The 22,485-nt window shown below is 43.9% G+C and overlaps 1 protein-coding gene across 3 annotated transcripts in view; it reads right to left on the reverse strand.

Annotated features, from left to right (window-relative positions):
• Positions 1-21,665, reverse strand: part of LOC122545726 (voltage-dependent calcium channel gamma-5 subunit) — a 40,272-nt gene extending 18,607 nt beyond the window's left edge. The window contains exons 1-3 of one of the 3 annotated variants that reach the window (XM_088000828.1): positions 21,532-21,665; positions 9,978-10,097; positions 335-518 (exon numbers count right to left, since the gene is read on the reverse strand). The gene's annotated coding sequence lies outside the window, so the exon portion shown is untranslated. The remainder of the gene's footprint in view (positions 1-334; positions 519-9,977; positions 10,098-21,531) is intronic. The other 2 variants (XM_088000824.1, XM_088000825.1) reach the window with 2 other exon arrangements.
• Positions 21,666-22,485: the final 820 nt, after the last annotated feature.

Raw genomic sequence — 22,485 nt, forward strand, 5'->3', positions numbered from 1 at the left:
AGAGATTGGTTACAATGTGGAATTCACTACCACAAGGAGTAGTTGACAGAGATAATGCTGATGTATTTCAGAAAAAAGATGGTCACAAGGAAAAGAAAGAGATGTAAAGATATTTAGATAAGATGAGTTGCTACATGGAACCTAAACATCAGGTGGGGAATTGCTCTGAATGGCCTACTTCTGCTGTTAATAATTCATAGTCAAAGCTTAATGGAAATGATGACCCCTTGGATAAACTATTTGGAGAGCTCCCTGTTGCCCGTGCAGGATTGGGAGAAAATTGGTGATGGAGCAAAGAAAGAGAAAGAATATTACATAAAAAATTTGAATTGACCTTTTTTTTGAAATCTTCTCACTCGTCTACTGAAAGCATTTGGCATTTGGCCCTCTAGCTGACAATTCACTCGGACGTACTCAGTCGCAGACTCCAGTTGCCGCGAGAGCGGAGAGAATTCTCAATGATTTGAATAGCAATATTCACCAAGCAGGAGTGTGGGAGGGCATCTCTGTTCTGCAGACTTAAAATAATTATCTTTACATTCGTTAGGAGAGTGTACGTGTAAGAGACGACATGAATAAAAACACCAACACTTGTAATTTCATGACCCATTGGTTGATTTTATGTTATTGCAAGAACGCCCATGATTCACTGGGGTGGAAAAGGGAGAGCTCATGCTTTTGAGCAACACTGAAAAAATGAATGAATCCTTAATGAAATTGTGAGTTTTAGCAATTCTACAATAATAATGCTGTTACAGTATTAGTAACGTGATGAAACATACAAAGCAAACACAAATAGGCAGAACAGAAGAAAGGAGAGAGCTAGAAAATATGTTCTATAACATCAGCCAACTGGGCCATCTATGGCTCAATCAGAGTGCACTCCATCTCAAAGCCAGACAATCATGGGCATATGTCCTTTCCCAAAGGAGATGTTAAACAAAGGCTGTTATCTTGGGTGGATTTAAAGATCTCATGGGACTGTTTAAATGTCGAATGTCCCTGGTGAATGCGTGTATTGAGTCTTCTTACTGACCTACACTTCAGCACAATTATAGAAGCAATGTGGATCGGAATGGGCTTGTGTAAGATTGCTCATTGTTCCCATTCTGTCCAGAAAAATACGGAGTTAACAAAATTCTGAAGGTTTCTGGGTTTTATTTAGGGAGGCACGTGAAATAATTAGGAAGGTAGATTTTACGCTTTACAGGAGAGTTTGAAGCTGTTCAGTGGCCCAATTAACAGCTCCAGTAACAAATATAAATTCATCAGTCTGAACCATTCTAATTGTCATCCTTTGCCTGTTCCTAAGCTGCACATTCTCAGATCTTTCTCCATCAAACTCCCATCTGCATTGTGGGCAAAATCCTGACTTGAATTTGATGGGGGAGGACTTTTAATTAAACCCCATCACCTCCCACATCCACCTCGATCAAGTCTGCAGTGAGAGTGTATTTGCATGGCTTACCTGCCCCCCCCCCTCCTCTATTAATACCCTTCAGGGAGTAATTACATAACCAGGGGATGGGGGGGACTATGATAAGTAAACCTCGCTGATGTCACTCATGGGCTCCCAGAGCTTGGGGATGGGGGTGGGAGATGGAGTTAGGACCCTCAATGAAAGAGTCAGAGAGATTTGGGGGTGGGTGCTGCTGAAGACCACAACCTCACCTCTTGCTGCCAAGTTTCTTCCCCATGTCTTTGATCCTGGGTAAAGACCGGGGCTTTCCTGCTGATGAAAGAGTTATCACAGGTTCCTACCAGCTCTCCTGCAGGTAGCTCGCTCCCTTCCAAATATTTTATCCCAAGCATTTAATTCATAACTGCTGGGGGCATCTCAACAAAATCAGGATTCCTACAGTGAACCTATGAACACACAACCAGTGTTCACAATCAGATTTGAGACTTTGGGGATCTGGTGCTGAAATGAGTTGTTCCCCTTTACTGTGATGAAATCCTTCTATATCAATGATGCAAATGGTTTCATTGGCTGAAGCTATGGAACTGGAATAAATTACATTCTGGCATTTATTGATTCAGGCCTCCCCATTCCAAGACATATGTGACAGGAGCCTTTCTAGACTGAATGGCAGCTATTGCTCAGTTGGTATTGGGTTGACTCTGAGACTCAACATTGTGGCTTCAAGTCTCGCTCCACCACTGACTGTAACAGTGCTCATGGAAACCCTACAGCATAGAAACAGGCCCTTCAGCCCAAGTCCACATCGACCCTCCGAAGCGTAACCCACCCAGATCCATTCCCCTACCCTATTATCCTATATTTACCCCTGTCCAATGCACCTAACATACACATCCCTGAACACTGCATTAGGTTAGATTAGATTAGATTACTTATAGTGTAGAAACAGGCCCTTCGGCCCAACAAGTCCACACCAACCCTCCGAAGAGTAACCCACCCAGACGCAAGCATAGCTAATTCACCTAAGCTGCACGCCTTTGGATTGTGGGAGGAAACCAGAGCACCCGGAGGAAACCCACGCAGACACAGGGAGAATGTGCAAACTCCACACGGACAGTCACCCAAGGCTGGAATCGAACCCAGGTCCCTGACACTGTTAGGCAGTAGTGCTAACCACTGAGCCACTGTGCTCTCCAACCTTCTCAAACGTAAGATCACTTTTTGAATTTAAGTGCAAGGGTTAAGCCAGGATCTATCCTGACAAGCATACAGAATAAATAAATCTAAAACCAAATGTGTTTGAATAATTATTCACCAACTCTCAGTGAAATCTGTGAGTTGCCTTGAAGTCTGGGCTGTAGTTTGAAACTGTTAGCTGTTCGACAGCCCATCAAATGGTTAGCTGTGAGGCTGTGGTAATACTGAGACTTGACTACCTTCGTTTGGGAGAACACTGTCTCTTAGAGTTTTTGGAACCAAAGTATACTTTTCTTATTCATTCTCTGGCTGAGATGCCCATTTATTGCCCATCCCTAGTTGTTCTTGTGAAGGTGGGGGTGAGCTGCCTTCTTGAACCATTGCAGTCCATGTGCTGTGGGTTGACCCATAACGCCCTTAGAGAGGGAATTCCAGGATTTTGACCCAGTGACAATGGAGGAACGGTGATATATTTCCAAGTCAGGATGGTGAGTGGCTGGGAGGGGAACTTTCAGGGGGTGGTGTTCCCATGTATCTTTTCCCTTATCCTTCTGCGTGGTTGTGGGTTTGGAAGGTGCTGTTTGAGGATCTTTGGTGAATTTCTGCAGATGGTACACACTGCTGCTACTGAGCATTGGTGGTGAAGGGAGTGGATGTTTGTGGATGTGGTGCCAATCAAATGGAAGCTGCTTTGTCCTGAATAGTATCAAGCTTCTTGAGTGTTGTTGGGGCTGCACCCATTCAGGCAAGTGGGAAGTATTCCATCACACTCCTGACTTGTTTCTTGTAGATGGTGGACAGGCTTTGAGGAGTCAGGAGGTGAGTTACTCACCGTATCATCAGTGCTGAATGTTGTCCGGATCTTGTTGCACTTGAACATGATCTGCTTCAGTGTCTGAAGAGTCATGAATGGTGAGGAACATTGTGCAATTGTTAGCAAGTATCCCCACTTCTGACCTTATAATGGAGGGAAGGTCATTGATGAAGCAGCTGAACATGGATGGGTCTAGGACACTAACGTGATGAATTCCTGCAGAGATGTCCTGGACCTAAGATGACTGGCCTCCAGCAACTACGATCATCTCCCTGGGTGTCAGGTATGATGCCAACAGCCCAAGAGTTTGCCCCCTGATGTCATTGATTCCAGTTTTGCTATGGTTCCTTGATGCCACACACAGTCGAATGCAGCCTTGATGTCAAGGGCTGTCACTCTCATCTCCTCTCTGGAATTTAGAGCTTTTGTCCCTGGTTGAACCAAGGCTGTAATGAGGTCAGGAGCTGAGTGGTCCTGGCGGAACCCAAACTGGACGTCACTGAGCAGATTATAGAGTCATACAGCACAGAAACAGACCCTTCGATCCAACTAGTCCGTGCTGACCATGTTTCCAAACAAAGCCAATCCCACCTGCCTACTTTCGGCCCACATCCCTCCAAACCTTTCCTATTCAACCTTTTTGCACAGTGTGGTTCATGTGTGGAATAACCCACCAAAAGTGATGGATGCAGGTACAGTTACAACATTTACAAGACAATTTGGATAAGTTCATGAATCGGAAAGGTTTGGAGGGATATGGGCTAAACACAGGCAAGAGGGACTGGTTTAATTTGGGAACATGGTTGGCATGGACTAGTTTGACTAAAGGGTCTGTGTTCACACTGCATATCCCTACAACTCTATAGAACAGGTGGTAATTCAATTGTAGCATCTCTATGTTACCTCAATGATCAAAGACCAAGCCTTCCAGAAATTGGATGACTTGCTTTCAATTATGAGCTAAGCTGAAGGTGGTTAACTGCTCCACTTCCAGCATTTTTTGGTAAACGCTGGAGTGGGGAGGTTATGTTTGTCCAATTTCCCTGGATTGTGCACTATAATGTGAACAACTGACCCAATAGCTAAGTGTCAGTGGATGCTGGAGCACTACTTTGTGACATGATGCCATTTTAATTTCACCACTGAGGTTCTGATTTCCGGGGCTTTATAGCATGAGGCTGTGGTGCAGAACCCAGTCAGTCCTCATCAAAGGGAGAGAGGAAATCCACAATTCTGCATTTAATTAACTCCAAAATGAATTTCAGCTCCTCTGTCACCATGCTCCAATTATTTTTGAGAGCACAGGAGCTCAGATGATCTTTTTCCAGATTTCCACATTTTTGCTGCTCGGAAGGATAATGGCAGGAGTAGTGATAACTTGTGGATTTCCTCTCTCCCTTTGATGAGGACTGACTGGGTTCTGCCCCACAGCCTCACGTTGTAAAGCCCCGGAAATTGGAACCTCAGTGGTGAAATTAAAATGGCATCATGTCACAAAGTAGTGCTCCAGCATCCACCGACACTTAGCTATTGGGTCAGTTGTTCACATTATAGTGCACAGTCCATGGAAACTGGACAAACATAACCTCCCCACTCCAGCATTTACCAAAAAATGCTGGAAGTGGAGCAGTTAACCGTCTTCAGCTTAGTTCATAATTGAAAGCAAGTCATCCAGTTATAGAGTCATAGAGATGTACAGCATGGAATCAGAGGTTACGTGGAGATGCTGCAATTGCCCTTGACTTGGAAACCAAGGTCCCCATCCCCATTCCTGCCATCTGCCAAGTGTTATTGGAGTGTAGGCAGATCCACACTGGGCTGCCAGATCTTTTAGAATCAAAAGGCTTGCCAACACGAACTGCTAATGCTCCTACTGGAGGAATTTGGGCAATGTGGTGGAAGATAGAAAGCTCCTGAGGAATTGAAGGTAAGTGAAATTGAAATTTCTATATCTGGAAACCTTGATACAAGACAAAGCATTGGCTGAAGGAAGACATTACTTTGGAAAAGTCGCATATGAATTAAGGATCTGCTGCTGGTCCATCCTTGAGCAAACAGTGTGCAAGGTGCCTATTTCTACGTGAACCCATTGCAATTATCTCTTTTGAAAAGGCAACTAAAGCTATTTTGGCGTAACATCTCCAATTCTGCATATCTGACCAGTAAAGTACTGCACATGTTGGAAATCTGAAATAAACACTGGAAATGCTGGAGAATCTCTAGCAGCATCAGTGGGTAAAGAAACAGAGTTTCTAATGGATGACTCTGATGGACCTGAAGCGGCAACTCTCCTTCTCTCTCTACGGACGCTGTAAGACTTGTTGAATATTTCAGTATTCTCAGTTTTGTTTTTTGCTGCAAATCTTACAGAAAGGAATTTGAAGAAAAATCCAAAAAAAGGCAAAGCTTATGACGCAAACACATTTTTAAATTAAATATCACTAATATGTTTGTATTTTGATATTTGTTAGCACACACCACTGCCTTGTATATTAAGATTAATGGTCATTTGGAAGGGATTTGAGTGTCCCGGAATTATTTCACAATAAGATGACTTTGGGAGATATTTTAATGTGGAAGATTATTTTAGTATTTTTAAAAGGAGCTTGGTGAAGTGACGCACTGTACACCCAGGAGCGGATGCAGTGGGCTGATAAAGGGTCGATACAGATGCAGGGATTGTGAGTCACCAGCAGCCTGAAGTGGAATGATTCATGGCTTGAGGAAGAATCACAGTCTCTACTCATTGAGCCCGACTGGCAAGGGGGCAGTGTGGAATTGTGAATCTATCACTTTGCCCAACAATAGCATGCTGCTGCTGGATGGAGCTGGCAGTATTTACAATGCTGGCAGTCTGAAGATAGAGATATCATGGAAGAATCACACCGCAGGTTTGGTGTGGGTGTGCCACCGGTTTTGAAATGTGTGCTGTGTAATCAGGGAGTTCAGCCTAGCCATCAGTACAATCACACAGATGAAATGTTGGGAGCTTGGCTCAGTGAGTAAAGGCACCACACGGTCTGATACTGAACCACACAAATCAGCTGCTACTGTAAGTGCCTTATTAAAACTGCATTTCATGTTCGTGAAATCTGTGGGTTGGAATACACACGGGGGGAGAGGGAATTCAAACATCTGAAGTGACTTTAAGTCCCTGCATTCAGCCAAGTTTCATCCAAATCCCCCTTGAAGTGAAATGAATGCAGTGCATTCATACAGAGTTAGGATCCTTTATCCCATTCGCTCAAGGATAGACAGCTAAAGATCCTTAATTCATGTGAGACTTTTGAAATGTTTTATGAAATAAAATTTTCTTTCACCTGTGCTTCATCTTATTGTGTTGGCTTTCAAAACGTATTTGTGTTCTCCGAGGTTCACAGGGGTAATGTAGGCAAATCTTATATTGGATTAGTGAGCTGGACAGAGTTCCTGAGGCCAGGATTGGGTATTGAAACATCCTAAAGGGAATTAGACTGGCATCTGCAAAGGAAGGGTTACAGGGAGAAGGCAGGAGAATGCTATGAGATGCATTACTGATTTGGAGAGCTGGTCAGAGAAGATGGGCTGACTGGTCTCCTTCTGAACTTTAGTGACTCTGTATTTCCTTTACAATACTCAGTACAATGTGAAAATGTTAATATGTCTAATTCCTTTTAACATTCTTATATTAGAAATGACAGTCAAGCGTGGGGTTGGCTGGTTGAGGACAACAACAGCTGTTTTGGTTTACACCACTTTTAGGCATTTTCTTTCATTTATAATTGACACTCAGTTTGAAAGACAATGTACCTTTTGCACTGGTTATTTGACTATTCATTAAGCAGGGGCCTGACATGCATGGAAACACATTACCCGCCAGCTGATGAGAAACTCACACAGCTAGATTTTTCTGTTTTTCCACTTTGAAGTCTGCACTCTCTCCTTGTCCAAACACATCCTACTCACCTACTCTGCAGAGTTTAAATGCAGATAAAGAAGGCCAAAGGCGTTGATCCTAAAGACATTGTTCAGAGTTAATGTTGGAACTTAATCAGGTCAAACTGTTCAGTTTATTGACTCTGAGCACTGGGAGGGTTCAGCCAGAATTGATGATCCACGTCAGGACCAATGACATTGATACGTTGATAAAAAGGAGGATTGGGTCCTGCAGGCTGAATATAGGGAGGTAGGAAATACGTTAGAAAGCACGACCTCACAGATAAAATCTCAAGATTACCCACAGTGTCATGTGTGGGTAAATTCAGGAGCAGTAGAATAAATGAATGAATGCTGGTTCGAGGAATTGTGTAGGACGGAGGGATTTAGATTCTTGAGAATGAGAGACTGATTCTGGAGACGTTGGGACCAGTGTCAGCTGGACAGATTGTACTCCAGCCAACAGAGGGACCAATGTCCTCACAGGGGCATTTGCTGGGACAGTGAGGGAGGGTTGAAACTAGAGTGGACGAAGAACAGGAACCTGAGCAGGCAGACAAGAGCAAGGGAAGCAAAGATGGAAATGAAAGGTAGAAACATAGAAAGAAAAAGTGGAAGGTAGAGGAAATAAGTGCTAGCAGCAAATATGGCTAGAGTACAAAAATGGTTATGTTAAAAACATTGAGCCTGAGTACAGGGGGCTCTTGCTAATAGGTAGACAAATTGACAGCATGCATAGTGACACACAGGTATGATATGTTTACAATTCCAGCGAAATGGCTGCAGGGTGACCAAGGCTGAGAAGTGACCATCTAAGGGTATTTCTTCTTTGGAAGGATAGCTAAAATAGCATTAATAATTCAAGATGAAATCAGAGCAATTATGAGAATAGACAAAAGAATTCCTCTAGCTTATCTCTCCACACTTCAGGCTCACTGCCTTTATTCCTGATGAAGGGCTTTTGCCTGAAACATCGATTTCGAAGCTCCTTGGATGCTGCCTGAACTGCTGTGCTCTTCCAGTACCACTAATCCAGAAGAATTCAATACGTGGAATCAGTCTGGGATGGAGTGAGGGAGCCACAGGGGAGCAGGGTGAGGATATGAACCTCTCATGACTGTGTGCAGGGTCTTCCCTCACTTGCTTCTGCCACAACTCCCCCACACTCCAAACCCTGCACTGCCTACTCATTCCCATCATGCCTCTCCTGAGGCATTCCTCAATGGCTGAGGCCATTCTGACCTGGGTGGCAGGGACTTGGCATCCTCTGCCAGTCCTGTGGGATGAAGACACCCCTGTTCTGCACCACCCTGTCCACCAAGGTCTCCAGGTACCTGTCCGCAAAGTGGGACACCAATTTCCCCTGGTCTGCCATATCTGGGGCAAATGTCACTCACCGTGTAGATCAATGCCGAGCTGACGTTGATTGCCTGGCAACACAACGGCCTTTGAAAGTTAACTGGGCACCAGGAAGGCTGATCTATTCTGGTATATCCCAACAAAGGCAAGTTCTTCTGGTTGCAACAGGCAGTAGCATCCAACTAGCATTTGCCAAGTGGGTTGGTTAATGAGGTGAGTTTATGATGATAGCAGCAGAAATCTCACAGACCCTCAGGAAGAGAAACCCTCCATGAAACTTGACAAATCTGACACTTTGTCAAAATAGGACAGGAGTCAAGTTTAGAGGCAGAATCTTCGAGGGGTCTGAATGATGTTGGGTGTGGGGAGATGTGGCAGAATCAGGCAACGAGTGCATTAAGGGCTATCTCCATGTCAGGATCAACTTGCATTAACTTTTATACTTTCACAAGCGACGTGGCAAGACTCTCACGAGGCAATGGGGTTCCTCCATGACAGTGATTATTGTCTGTTAAAGCCTTGTTAATATCCCCAACTTGCTTCATTAATATTCAGTCTCCCACCTGACTGAACAAACCCAATATTGGGAAGTTTCGACAAGAAATCGAGAACAGACACCTTGCCAATCCAACTCGTTAATCTCTCCAAACAGCTTCCTTGGTGGAAATCAGGCCCCGGAATCTCAGGGATAGACTCCATGGAAACCAGCCACACTCACTCCATGTGCACAGACGTCAGCATTGGACAGAGAGTTATAGAGATGTACAACATGGAAACAGAACCGTCAGGCCAACTCGCTTGCGCCAACCAGAGCGAGGGTCAAGAGTGTGGTGCTGGAAAAGCACAGCAGGTCAGGCAGCATCTGAGGAGCAGGAGAATTGACGTTTCGGGCAAAAGCCCTTCATCAGGAATGAGGTCCAGATTTAGACCTAGTCCCAACCAGATCTAGTCCCATACCAGCATTTGGCCCACGTTCCTCTAACCTATTCATAATCCTATTCATGTACCCATCCAGAGGCCTATTAAATGTTATACTCATACCACCTGCACCACCTCCTCTGGCAGCTCATTACTTGCGCTAATCTCTCAGAACCTTCATGGTGCACCTCTGATCCACTTACAGGACACTGCTAAACTTCAGTGCTGAACCTCAGGCTGCCCCGGTAACTCTTATTGCAACACTGCAGCAATGACACTGCAGCACATACACCCAGCTCTGGGACTGGACCAGACCACAGCTTTGGGCTCTGCACTCACCCACAGTGAACCTACCTGGACACTCACAGTAGGGGGTCAGGGTCAGGATCCTCTGTTGATAAGGAATGAGGAGCCAAACGGTGGGCAGGGCAACACAGCACCTGTCTTTCCACCCTGCTGTGGGATACTTATCTCCTGGAATGAAAGAAAGAGAGAGAGAGAGAGAAAAACAGGCATTACAGAAGGTGAAAGTGGGTAGTACAGCCTTTATTTTGGTGCAGACAGGAGGTATCCTGACCAAGTGAGTAGGCAGGGCAGAGGGCATGGAGGGTTACTGGTGCCAGGGGCTGGGATGGGTGAGGGCGAGTGGGAAAGATGTTGCAGACAACAGCAAAAGTATCAGAGCATGGGCCTTGGTGGGAAGTGGGTGCAGTAGCCGGGATAGAGTGAGTGCGGGTATCAGAGAGAAGATGGTAGCACTTAATGCTGGTCGAACGGAGAAGGTCATTGACGTTCTTCCTACAGTACTGGGCATTTCCCCAGATAGCTGAGACTGTACTAACCCCACATGGCACCCTCAGACCAGGCTGGCATTGTGTGCTGTGAGGCCCTCACTGCTGCTGCTGGGGGAAAAGGGAGGTGCCCCTAAAACACTAACCGCCACTGTCCCGACCTGCAAGGAGAAGCCCCCATTTCTCCCTGGCTATCTGTGTCTGTCTGTCTGTCTGTCTGCCTGTCTGCCCTGTCTGGGGCAAATGTCAGCAACCGTGCATGGCAGCTCCACACTGACAGAACGTGGTCGGTGCACAGTGGGATTTAAAGGTGGCATGCGCATAAGGAATACCGGTGAATTCTACCGAGTGGTGAGTTAGTCCAGAAACAAGTTGTGAAACGATGAGGACGGAAACAATAATGAAAAATACCATAGGGCAGGGTGGGTAGTTAATGAGGAGAGTTTGGTAAGGTACAGAGAGAAAACACGCAAGGCCTCGTGCTGAGAAACCATCCAAAAATCTTGACACAACTCAGACTTAACCAAAAACAACCTCAAGGTTGAGCCCAGCCTTTCCACAGGGTCCAGCTGGTCTGTTAGACACTGATGCACAAGATGATCTGGAAGAAAATGGGAAGAATCCCACCTCCTTAGTGACAGCTCAATGTCTCCAGGTTACTAATGAGTAAGGCTGAGTGGCCAATCATCAACAGTCTTCATGGTAATGACTGCATTGAACATTGGATACTGAGTTAGCTCAGTTGGCTGGACGGCTGGTTTGTAATGCAAATGATATCACCAGCATGGCTTCAATTACCATAAACAATGCAAAGAACAAAGAAACAAAGAACAAAGAAAATTCCAGTACAGGAACAGGCCTTTCGGCCCTCCAAGCCTGTGCCAATCCAGATCCTCAATCTAAACCTGTTGTCTATTTTCTAAGGATCTGTATCCCTCCGCTCCCTGCCCATTCATGTATCTGTCTAAATACATCTTAAATGGCACTATCGTGCCCACCTCTACACAGAGGGTGGTACTACACAAGAGCTTGGAACATGTTGCCAGCAGAACCTTTCATGCATATCTCTCCTAAACTTGTCCCCTCTCACTTGGAACTCGCGACCCCTAGTAAGTGAGTCCCCCACTCTGGGAAAAAGCTTCTTGCTATCCACCCTGTTTATACCTCTCACGATTTTGTAGATCTCAATCAGGTCCCCACTCAACCTCTGTCTTTTTAATGAAAATAATCCCAATATACTCAACCTCTCATCATAGCTACCGCCCTCCATACTGGGCAACATCCTGGCGATCCTTCTCTGCACCCTCTCCAAAGCATCCACATCCTTTGGTAATATGGCAATCGGAACTGTACGCAGTATTCCAAATATGGCTGAACCAAAGTCTTATACAACTGTAACATGACCTGCCAACTCTTGTATTCAATACCCCGTCCGATAAAGGAAAGCATGCTGTATGCCTTCTTGACCATTCTATTGACCTGAATTGCCACCTTCAGGAAACAATGGACGTGAACACCCAGAACTCTCTGTACATCAGCTTTCCCCAGGACTTCTCCATTTACTGTACAGTTCGCTCTTGAATTGGATCTTCCAAAATGCATCACCTCACACTTGCTGAGATTGAACTCCATCTGCTATTTCTCTGCCCAACTCTCCAATCTATCTGTATTCTGCTGTATTCTCTAACAGTCCCCTTCACTATCTGCTAACCCACCAATCTTAATGTCACCTGCAAACTTGCTAATCAGATCACTTATACCTTCCTCCAAATCATTTATGTATATCACAAACAACAGTGGTCCCAACACGGATCCCTGTGGAACACCACTGGTCATAGAACTTCATTTTGGGAAACTCCCTTCCACGACTACTCTCTGTCTCCTGTTGCCCAGCCAGTTCTCTATCCATCTAGCTAGTACACCTTGGACCCCACGCGACTTCACCTTCTCCATCAGCCCACCATGGGGAACCTTATCAAATGCCTTATTGAACTCTTTTTTTCATTCTCTCTCCTCCTCTGAGGCACAGTGACCCTCAGGTTAATCCACCAACTGTCCTTTCTCATTAATGTGAGAGTGGGGACTATGACAACTTTACTGTGACTGAGCTGCTCTAATTTCCTATGGTCAAGTTATGGTCAAATTGAAACCAATTTGATTAAAAAATGCATTTGTCTTCCTCCAACCTTCAACAGGAGGGGTATACATTGAATATCCGGCACCACACCATCACTTTGTTTTGGATAATAATTAGATCTCTGAAGCAGATTTACTGCATAACTGTGTCAACTAAATGGAGCCATTCACAGATGAACATTTGACCATAAAGAATTTTAACTGTGCAACTACTCACAATAATCTTGGCCATCAGAAGTATTCAACCATAAACTTTTATAATTCTATTTCCATTTTAATACTTTGGTACCTTAATACTTTGGTATCATAGTTTTTGACAAATAAAAGCATACTTATTATTTTATGCAATAGTCAGTCATAATTACTTGCATCATTTGAGAGCAAATATGACTGCCAGGAAAGATGTATTGGCCCTGGAGTGGGTCCAGAGGAGGTTTACGAGAATGATCCCAGGAATTAAAGGCTTAAAATATGAGGAACTTTTGAGGAGTTTGGATCTATATTCAAGTTTAGAAGGATGAAGGAGGATCTGATTGAAACTTTCAGAATACTTGATGGCCTAGACAGAGTGGATGTTGGGAAGATCTTTCCATTGGCAGGAAGGATGAGGACCTGAGGGCACAGCCTTAGAGTAAAGGGAAGACCCTTGAAAATGAAGAGAAGGAGAAACATCTTCAGCCAGAAAGTGGTGAATCTGTGGAATTCATTGCCACGGAAGGCTGTGGAGGCCAGGTCATTGAGTATATTTAAAACAGAGATAGATAGATTCTTGAGTATCAAGGGTTACAGGGAGAAAATGGGAAAATGGGGTTGAAAAATCTATCAGCCATGATCGAAAGGTGGAGCAAACCCAATGGGCTGAACGGCCTAATTTCTGCTCCTATGTCTTCTGAAATTGGATCAATTTAGGAAAGCAGTTGTCCTTATTTTCTAAATCAGAGTGAAAAAAGATTTTTGGATAGTGGAAAATGTATTACCAATCTGGCCATGGAGAGGATTTTTTGAAATAACCTATATTTTGTATAACTCAACTGAGTCGCACATTTCTCTTATAAGTACTAACATGACATTTACTTAATAAATGAACCCCATTATCTCTCTTATCTGCTAACTCTCTCTCCAGTAATTCACAACATTGTTGTGTATCCCATTTATTCCATCCATATGAATGACCAAATCTGGTAACCGTACCCCAGGAGCTTTTGTTTTCCTTTATTTAGAAAAAAAGAGGTTTTGCCAGAATTGTTTTCTTACACTGAGGGTGTGCAAAGCACTGTGTAAGTGTGAGTTCTTTCTTCAGCAACTGATGGTAAAGACATGTCAACACAGTCTTGAGAGCACACCTTGTTATTAGGGGATAGCATTAACCGAAAGCCCAAAGGGCACAGTCTGGGACAAGCTTTGAAAATGATGGAAGAGGTGGCTTAGCACATTCTTTATTAAAATAACCCTCACCTTTACACAAACTAATGAAAACGTGTATATTCACTGATGTATTGTCAGCTGTGGCAGCTGTTATTCAAAGGGGAGGTAAATGTTGATGATCTATTTTTGTCCATAAATTACTACCTGAATATATTTCACATTCATCTAAGTTTGCTGCAATAATAATGTGGTGTAGATAAATATGCTTCTGTTATAGGGAGGCAGATCTGTTCGACTGCAGCTGAGACACATATTTGCAGTAAAACAGACATGTTGATGCAACATAATAGGACCTGCTTGTCCTGTCAGAATTTTCAATTCTATTTTCCTTGTTTAGACATTGATTAGTGTTTAATGTCTACTATTTCCTCAAAAGCCCTGCTATTAACATTCAACTTAGAAATTCAGAAATTATTTCTAGATAGGAGAAACCTATCTCTTTAAATCCCTCAAACACTCATCAGAACAGACTGCACACAATGTATCTGGTTCTGACCCCTGTGTATTTAAAAAGGTCACTGATGCATTAGAAAGAGTGCAGAGAGGAATGACAAGGATAATTGATTTTGACATTAGTCCCGTGATGGTTTGTTATGACTGTGGAGCTTTTAGTAAAATTATTAAGACACAATAAATAATTGAAGCATGCATTTTCCAGCCTCAGTGGATCATGTTTAATTACACAACTCTGAGGCTGAAAAATTCCTCGCAATGAAATAGAGAAATGCATTCAAGAAGGCAGACTGATGGAAGTGTGGGATTGCCTTGTCTCCACATCTCTGTCTGCCTTGTAACATATGGCTAACAATTCTCACACAGGCTCTGAGCAGACCAGTCAGGAGAATGATAGTTGTGACATAGAAGACTGTAACATTCAATAATATTAATTGGTGGCAGAGCAGTAGGTTACAAATGTAAGCAATTCATCTTACAAAATGAAAACGTGCCATTAATCTATCAGTTTGCTGATTTATTTGTCATTGAATTTTACAGGAAATAATAGTCAAATACAGCGAAAAGCATCAATTGCCACAATCTGATGCCATTTTGAATAGTTTCAGAATAAAAAGGATAAAAGATTTAACTGAGGAGTCCCGAGTGCTGAGCCAGCTCACCCACTACATGTGTACCACCACCCCTCTGTGCCAGACTCACCAACATAGGAGTCACCAATCCTTTAGGTGCCATCTCTTGTTGGTGTAGACATGTTGGGCTGAAGGGCCTGTTCCCACACTGTAGGGATTCTAAAAACACTCTTTGCCGCTGGGCCCACCCCATCGACAGCACTGCCAATGCCTGGTCCCATGCTGATTCGACACTCACCCTGTAACCAGGAGACCCCAGCTCCACTGCCACCTTAATGACATCAGGACCCCTTACTCCAGGCATACACCCCCCTACAGCCACCACTTCCTCGCCAATGCCAGGAGTCCCTGTTCTGGACCTACTACAATCAGGAGTCCCTGGTTCCACTGCCAGGCCAGGCTGCCGCTGCTATCTCATTAAAACTCCTGCTCCAGCCGCACTCCTCCAAGATGTCACTTTGCCGGTGCCACCATCTTAAAAGGTCCACTGCCACCATTGCCTCCAGTCGCTGTGAGAAACCAAGTCCGCCACAACTTCCGGCCAACAGGAGGAGTCACCATTTTGGGCACGGCCTGCTCTCGCTGCCATGCTGATGTCACTGACTAACCCGCCACAAAAGGCTCCAAAGAAAAGAAAAATAGAAGAAAAATGGAAGAAAAAAATGGAAGGTGATGTGTCTAATAAATTAGCTGAACACTGGGATATATCAGAGAATTGCCTTAGTATATTGACAAACTGAACCACACCATCATGAATTCAGATGGAGATTTTTGAAGTCTTGACCATATCATTAGGGAGTAGGTATCAAGTGACCAAGGAAGGAAAGGAAGTTATGGACTGGACCATCTAAATTCACTCAAGTGGGCTTCTTAACAAGTGATTCATAAACTCCATCAAGAAATGTTTAATGTTTAACGATTCTTTCTGAGGAGTAATTTTATAATGGAGGGTGAGTCAATAAGTAGTGGGAACAAAGAATAAAATGGACAGATATTCTTTCCCTGGATTTGAAAGCTTGCTTTGAAATTCACCACCAATAGCGGAGGTGAATTTTCAAATGAAAATTCAGCCTTGAACCTTAACTAAAGGAACAAATACAGACTAGCACAGGAAAGGCAGGATGAATACACATTTCGAACTGAGAATAAAATAGACAAACATTAAGAGGAAACAAAAATGCAATGAGTTTGGATTTGGGTTAAGATTGATGATGGCTGGTAGACAGAGATTTTGTTTCTGATGACTTCTGCACTTGCAGTGATATTCCTCACTTCTGGCAAGTGAGACACTCTTTCCTCCAGATTCAGGATCACACAGGCAGACGTTCAGCACAGGAGAATTTAGATACAGAGTCAGTGTTTTGCCACTCAGCTCTAATAACACGTCTTAATCTCAGAAAAACACCTTCTGCTGCACTACTGTGTCATCGACATTTCACAAGTAAATCAACCCAAATCAGATTGCTTCTTACATTCTGTGCTCCGGGACAAAAATCACCATATCAACTAGGATAGTCTTATATTCCATTTTGACTTCTCTGTTGATCTTAACCAACATCTCTTTTCAAATTTTTAGAATCTGTTTGGTGTGGAAACAGGCCATTTGGCCCAACAAGTCCACCTCAACCCTCCAAAGAGTAACCCACCCAGGCCCATTCCCCTACCCTAGTACTCTACATTTACCCCAGACTAATGCACCTAACTCCCACATCCCTAAACACTATGAACAATTTAGCATGGTGTGACAAATAGATTTATTTCTACAAAAAGCTCAAAGGTGATAGGTCAGCATAGACTCAATGGGCCAAAGGCTGTCTTCTGTCCTATCTGACTCTCTCACTATCTGTAAATAATTTTGTCCTTTCTAACATTACCTAGACCGATAATCAGATTTCAATTAGCTATTGGTTCTCAAAGCAATACTGAGTTCTAATGGAACTATTTCATTCATGGAATGCTTAAAAATGAGATCCACAAATGATTAAACATGTACAATGTCTCAAAGAGCTTCTCTGAAATTAGTACAGCTCCAAGATCTGGTATAAATATTTATTGAAATGTCTTTCTGTTGATATGCATCACCACTTTCATAATACAATGGAAACTACAACACAAAACCAAGTTATTCACAGCAATCAATTCATAGTCATCTCTATCTCCCACAAAGACAGCAATTCAAATTCATTGCTATTCTTTATATTATTTTCCTTGAGCAGATCTGATCTATCCTTAAAAGGGAGAATTGTCTCTGCTTCAGTCACTAGCTCGGGTAGGGCATTCTGCAGCTTCTCAATTCTCAGTGCAAGAAGTTCCTTTTAAATCTCTCATTTGTAATCTTCCCCTTATCTCCCCACACTGTAGACCCTTCAATCTCTGAGACAATCTGCTGTGTCCCAACCCTCATCATTTTAAATATTTTTATTAAATTATTCTCTAAACGCAAAATAATCACATTTACAAAACCTTTTTATTGCCTAATATCAGGCCACATCTCAGTCAACCTGCTCATTCTTTGTCTATGTCAACATCCTCCTTGTAGTGTGAAGCTTAGAATTACACACTGCACTGAGTTATTAAGGTTACACGTAGAACCACTATTACAACTCAACACCTTTTTTTTGGAAGTTCATCATTCAGCTCCATGAACCATTTGTGGTGACTTATCGATTTAAGTCATTGGTCTTTTTGAAGCTTAGCCACCCTCTGCCACACTATCCAACTTCCCAGGGTGGGATAGTCTCTGAATAACGGGGAAGGTCATTGAGGACTCAGAGGGTAGTAGATCTCAGAATTGTCTGGCCCAGGGGAGCATGGAGGCTGACTTGCAGTGTCCACTCAAGACTGAGATGGATAGGTTTCTACACATTAAATCATTAAAAGGACAGGGTAAAGCACAAGGACAAAGCAGCAGATTGGTTTGATCTCACTGAATGGCAGAGTGGGCTGAATGGCCTCTCCTCTCATAGAATCATACAGTACAGAAGAGGCCCTTTGACCCATTGAGTCTGTACCAATCCTGAGCCTCAATTTATTCTGTTAAAAAGATCTTATAAACTATGAACTGCAAAAAGGACCTCTTCTACTCTGCACCAAATTCCCAGAAAATCACACTTACTTGGGTTGTGCCTTCCTCCTATTTCTTATATTCCTTCATTCAAATTCCAATAATTTTTCAAACCAAAATGACACAAATTACGGTCCCTGACATTGAATTGCACCTGCCATTTTGTTGCCTATTCCACAATTTCATCAATAGTCCTTGCAGCTCATTATTTACTGTGTTTCCTCTTATCATATCTACAAATCTCAAGGCTGGTCCTCCAGTGACATTACTGTCACAGAAGTGTGGAGTGACATTTTCACCCTGAGAGGGTGAACAATCAGAATTAATAAATATTAATAGATATATATACTGTTGATTCCTTGTCTGTAGCCCTGGATAACAAAAATATTTTTTAAAAATCAGCAAATGATAACAATGCGGAAACAAATCAGGTTTATTTGTTTCATTTTAAAAACAAGGTTACCCATAAAACTATCCATAAGTCTTTTTTTGCTGGTAACCTTACGTGCATGTGGTTACCAATGTAACACATAAAAACTGTTATATTTTTATATTAATGATGTAACATATTTATGTACTGATACAATTAAAGCCATTCATCATTCCACAAACTAACATTCTTAGAAGCTTTTGTAGAAACACTGAAATCTAAATCAGAAAATGTTAATTTATTTGACTGAAGTGGACACCTATTTGTGTAGTTGCTCATGAATACACTTTATCTACCTTCCTATTTGTGACAGATGATGACATTAGGAAGTTGCCAGTGTTGTAACTTCATCGTTACTCTTACTTTGTATATAATTTCAGTCTTTGTACTACATTGTAATTATAAGTTTTGAGTGCAAAATAATGCATACTGTATGAAGAGGTGACAGTGAAAGAGATACGAGAGAGAGAGGAAGATTGGGTAAGAAATTACTGACTCTCAACAGCGGACTTCAACCTGAACTCCCCAATCAGCATTCAGATTACAGCAAGAATGGGATTAAGGTCTTTATTTTAAAATACACTTGCACACAATCCATAAAGCGCTCTTGCTCTTTGGATTCTGAGGATGCAATGATACAATGACTTCCCCCACCAAACTTTACAACTCAAGTGAAATTAGTTTTACTTTAAAATGAGGAAGTCAGTGGTCATTGAGGACTATCCCTGAGTCTGCCCTTAGCTTTTCCTGCATTCCTCTTCATTCCTTTTGATTGGTTTCTCCAGCAATTTCTGTTTTTTATTGTACAAAATCACAATAAAAGTTGTACAATAAAAAGTACAATAATTCTTGCTCTATGCTGTGTGTATCAGTTGAGATTGTCACCTTTGGATCTGTGAGCTTTCCACTGACAACAATTATCCTGATTCTGGAAATGAAATTAAACATTCCAATTTGAAAAGGCAGCATTGTTGGTGCAATCAGTGATGGTTCCAGCTGCTCTTCAGTCTCCCCTTCAATAGAGGGCTCTGGACATTCCTTTCATAGAGAACTGCCCCACTGCTGTAGATCGTTCAGCCCATTGCGGCTGTGCTAACTGTGAGAAGGATAAAGAATCCCACCTCCTGCACTTTCCCTGGGCACTTTCAGACCTTTCTCCACTGCCCCTGTGAAAGTTAGGACTGAACTGCCTTCCCAGATCACACCTCACCATACGAACAATAAAACCCTCCTGTGTCTCTCTTTATATTTTAGAAACATGAAGTGTTTCTTTCATCGATCCCACAATATTGCTGTGTGATTGAGGAGGGAGTGGAGGGTGTCTCCAGCACTGAGAGAGAGAGATAGCAGCGAGGGCTGCAGTGTTCCCCTTTAAGGCATGGCTGCAGTTACTGGGCTATTGGCTGGAAACTGCTCTCAGTTTAACATCAGGCAGGATGAGGCTGGTCTATTCCTGGGACAATGATCCACATTTCTGTGCTGTAGTCACGGAGATGCGCAGCACAGAAACCTACACTTCAGTCCAACCCATCCACACCAACAAATATCCGAAATAAATCTAGTCCCATTTGCCAGCACTTGGCCCATTTCCCTCCAAACCCTTCCTATTCATATACCCATCCAAATGCCTCTTAAATGTTGCAATTGTACCAGCCTCCACCACATCCTCTGGCAGCCCATTCCATACATGTACCACCCTCTGCTTGAAAAAGTTGCCTCTTAGGTCTCTTTTAATATCTTTCCCCTCTCACCCTAAACCTATGCCCTCTAACTCTGGACTCCCCGACCCCAGGGAAAAGACCTTGTCTATTTATCCTATCCATGCCCCTCATGATTTTATAGACCTCTATAAGGTCACCCCTCAGCCTCCGATGCTCCAGGGAAAACAGCACCAGCCTGTTCAGTCTCTCCCTATAGCTCAAATCCTCCAAACCCAACAACATCCTTGTAAATCTTTTCTGATACCCTTTCAAGTTTAACTAAATCCTTCTGATAGGAGGGAGACCAGAATTGCACACAGTATTCCAAAAATGTCCTGTACAGCCGCAACATGACCTCCCAACTCCTGCACTCAATATACTGACTCTGGGACAGTGAAGCAGATGGGATTTTTTTTTTGGTTAAACGTTGTGTATGGTCTTTGCTGTGTCTGAGATGGTTTGTGGAGAAATTGGTGTCTTCATAAACTGCAGAATGGGCAGAGGCAGCCTCCCGGGAGAGCAGCTGACTGCTGCTGATGTGAGGACACAGACAGTGGCTCATCAATCAGCCAGAGCTGTGACCCAGTCCGGAACAGAGCAGCTCAAACCTCCATATATCACAACACTAAGGACTGTGGATGCTGCAAATCTGAAACTAAAACAGAGGATGCTGGAAAAACTCCGCCGTTTCTCGGTTACCGTGCAGTGACCTTTTTTTTTCTGAGCTGGGCTGGAAATTTTAACTCTGCTCCTCTCTGCCTGTCTCTCCCAGACCTGCCGCGTTTCTCCAGAGGTTGACGTTTCAGTTAATACAGAAATGTGTTTTTTTTTAAAACATAAAGCTCTGAGAGAGGCTGACAGCAGGAGCTGGTCTGTCCTGTCTTGCCCTGCACTAGCGAGGGATCTGCCTTTTGTCAATTGTTAATATTGAGAAATGGAAAATACAACCTCACGTTCAATCGAATCCAACCTGCTCACTGTAATAGGAAGCTCGCAAGACCATTTTTAAATATAAAATGAAACGGTAATATCCACTAGAGACTGTGTAGAAGCAGAAAGCACTCTGAGGGTGACACACTTTGAGAAAATTCCTTCCAAAGGGAACCTGAGTCCCAGCTGCCGCTCTCTGCTCGGGTCCTGTCCAGCTTCTTGTTAACATCAGTCTTTAAAAGCCTTTTCAGATACCCCCCCCCCCCCCCCCCGGCCAAAGCAGCAGGGAGCCCGTGTCCCGGGTATGTGTGTGTGTGTGTGAGAGAAGGAGATCAGACCGTTCCTACCTGCCGCAGCTCCCAGGGTCTGTGCCTTCAGCTGGGATCCGGAACTGAGGGTCACTGCTCCCTCACTGCCTCTCTCTCCCTCACTCTCTCTCCCTGCCTCCCCCTCCCCCTCCCTCACTCACTCTCAATCTCTCCCTCACTGTCAATCTCTCCCTCACGCTCTCTCTCACTCACTCTCTCCCTGCCTCACCCTCCCCCTCCCTCACTCACTCTCCCTGCCTCACCCTCCCCCTCCCTCACTCACTCTCAATCTCTCCCTCACTCTCTCTCTCACTCACTCTCTCTCCCTGCCTCACCCTCCCCCTCCCTCACTCACTCTCAATCTCTCCCTCACTCTCTCTCTCACTGACTCTCACTCACTCTCTCCCTGCCTCACCCTCCCCCTCCCTCACTCACTCTCAATCTCTCCCTCACTCTCTCTCTCACTCACTCTCTCTCCCTGCCTCACCCTCCCCCTCCCTCACTCACTCTCAATCTCTCCCTCACTCTCTCTCTCACTGACTCTCACTCACTCTCTCCCTGCCTCACCCTCCCCCTCCCTCACTCACTCTCAATCTCTCCCTCACTGTCAATCTCTCCCTCACGCTCTCTCTCACTCACTCTCTCTCCCTGCCTCACCCTCCCCCTCCCTCACTCACTCTCAATCTCTCCCTCACTCTCTCTCTCACTGACTCTCACTCACTCACTCACTCTTTCTCGCTGACTCTCTCCCTGCCTGTCGCTCACTCTCTCACTGCATCTCTCTCTCTCACACACACACACGGACTCTCTGTCTCTGACTGGCAGTCTATCTATCTGCCTCTCGGAGTGTGGAGGCTCTCTCCCGCTCCGTGATTGTCGGAAATAGGAACTTCACCAGAAACTCCGCCTGTCCCCGCGCGGATTCCCGAGACTAGGACCAGCCGGGAATCCGAGCGGACCAGGGAGGGAGGAGGAGGAGGAGAGACAGGGAGA

The sequence above is a fragment of the Chiloscyllium plagiosum genome, unplaced genomic scaffold (assembly GCF_037043375.1).
Source record: "Chiloscyllium plagiosum isolate Xiang-an unplaced genomic scaffold, Cpla_swu_hap1 HiC_scaffold_25, whole genome shotgun sequence".
NCBI classification, from domain to species: domain Eukaryota; kingdom Metazoa; phylum Chordata; class Chondrichthyes; order Orectolobiformes; family Hemiscylliidae; genus Chiloscyllium; species Chiloscyllium plagiosum.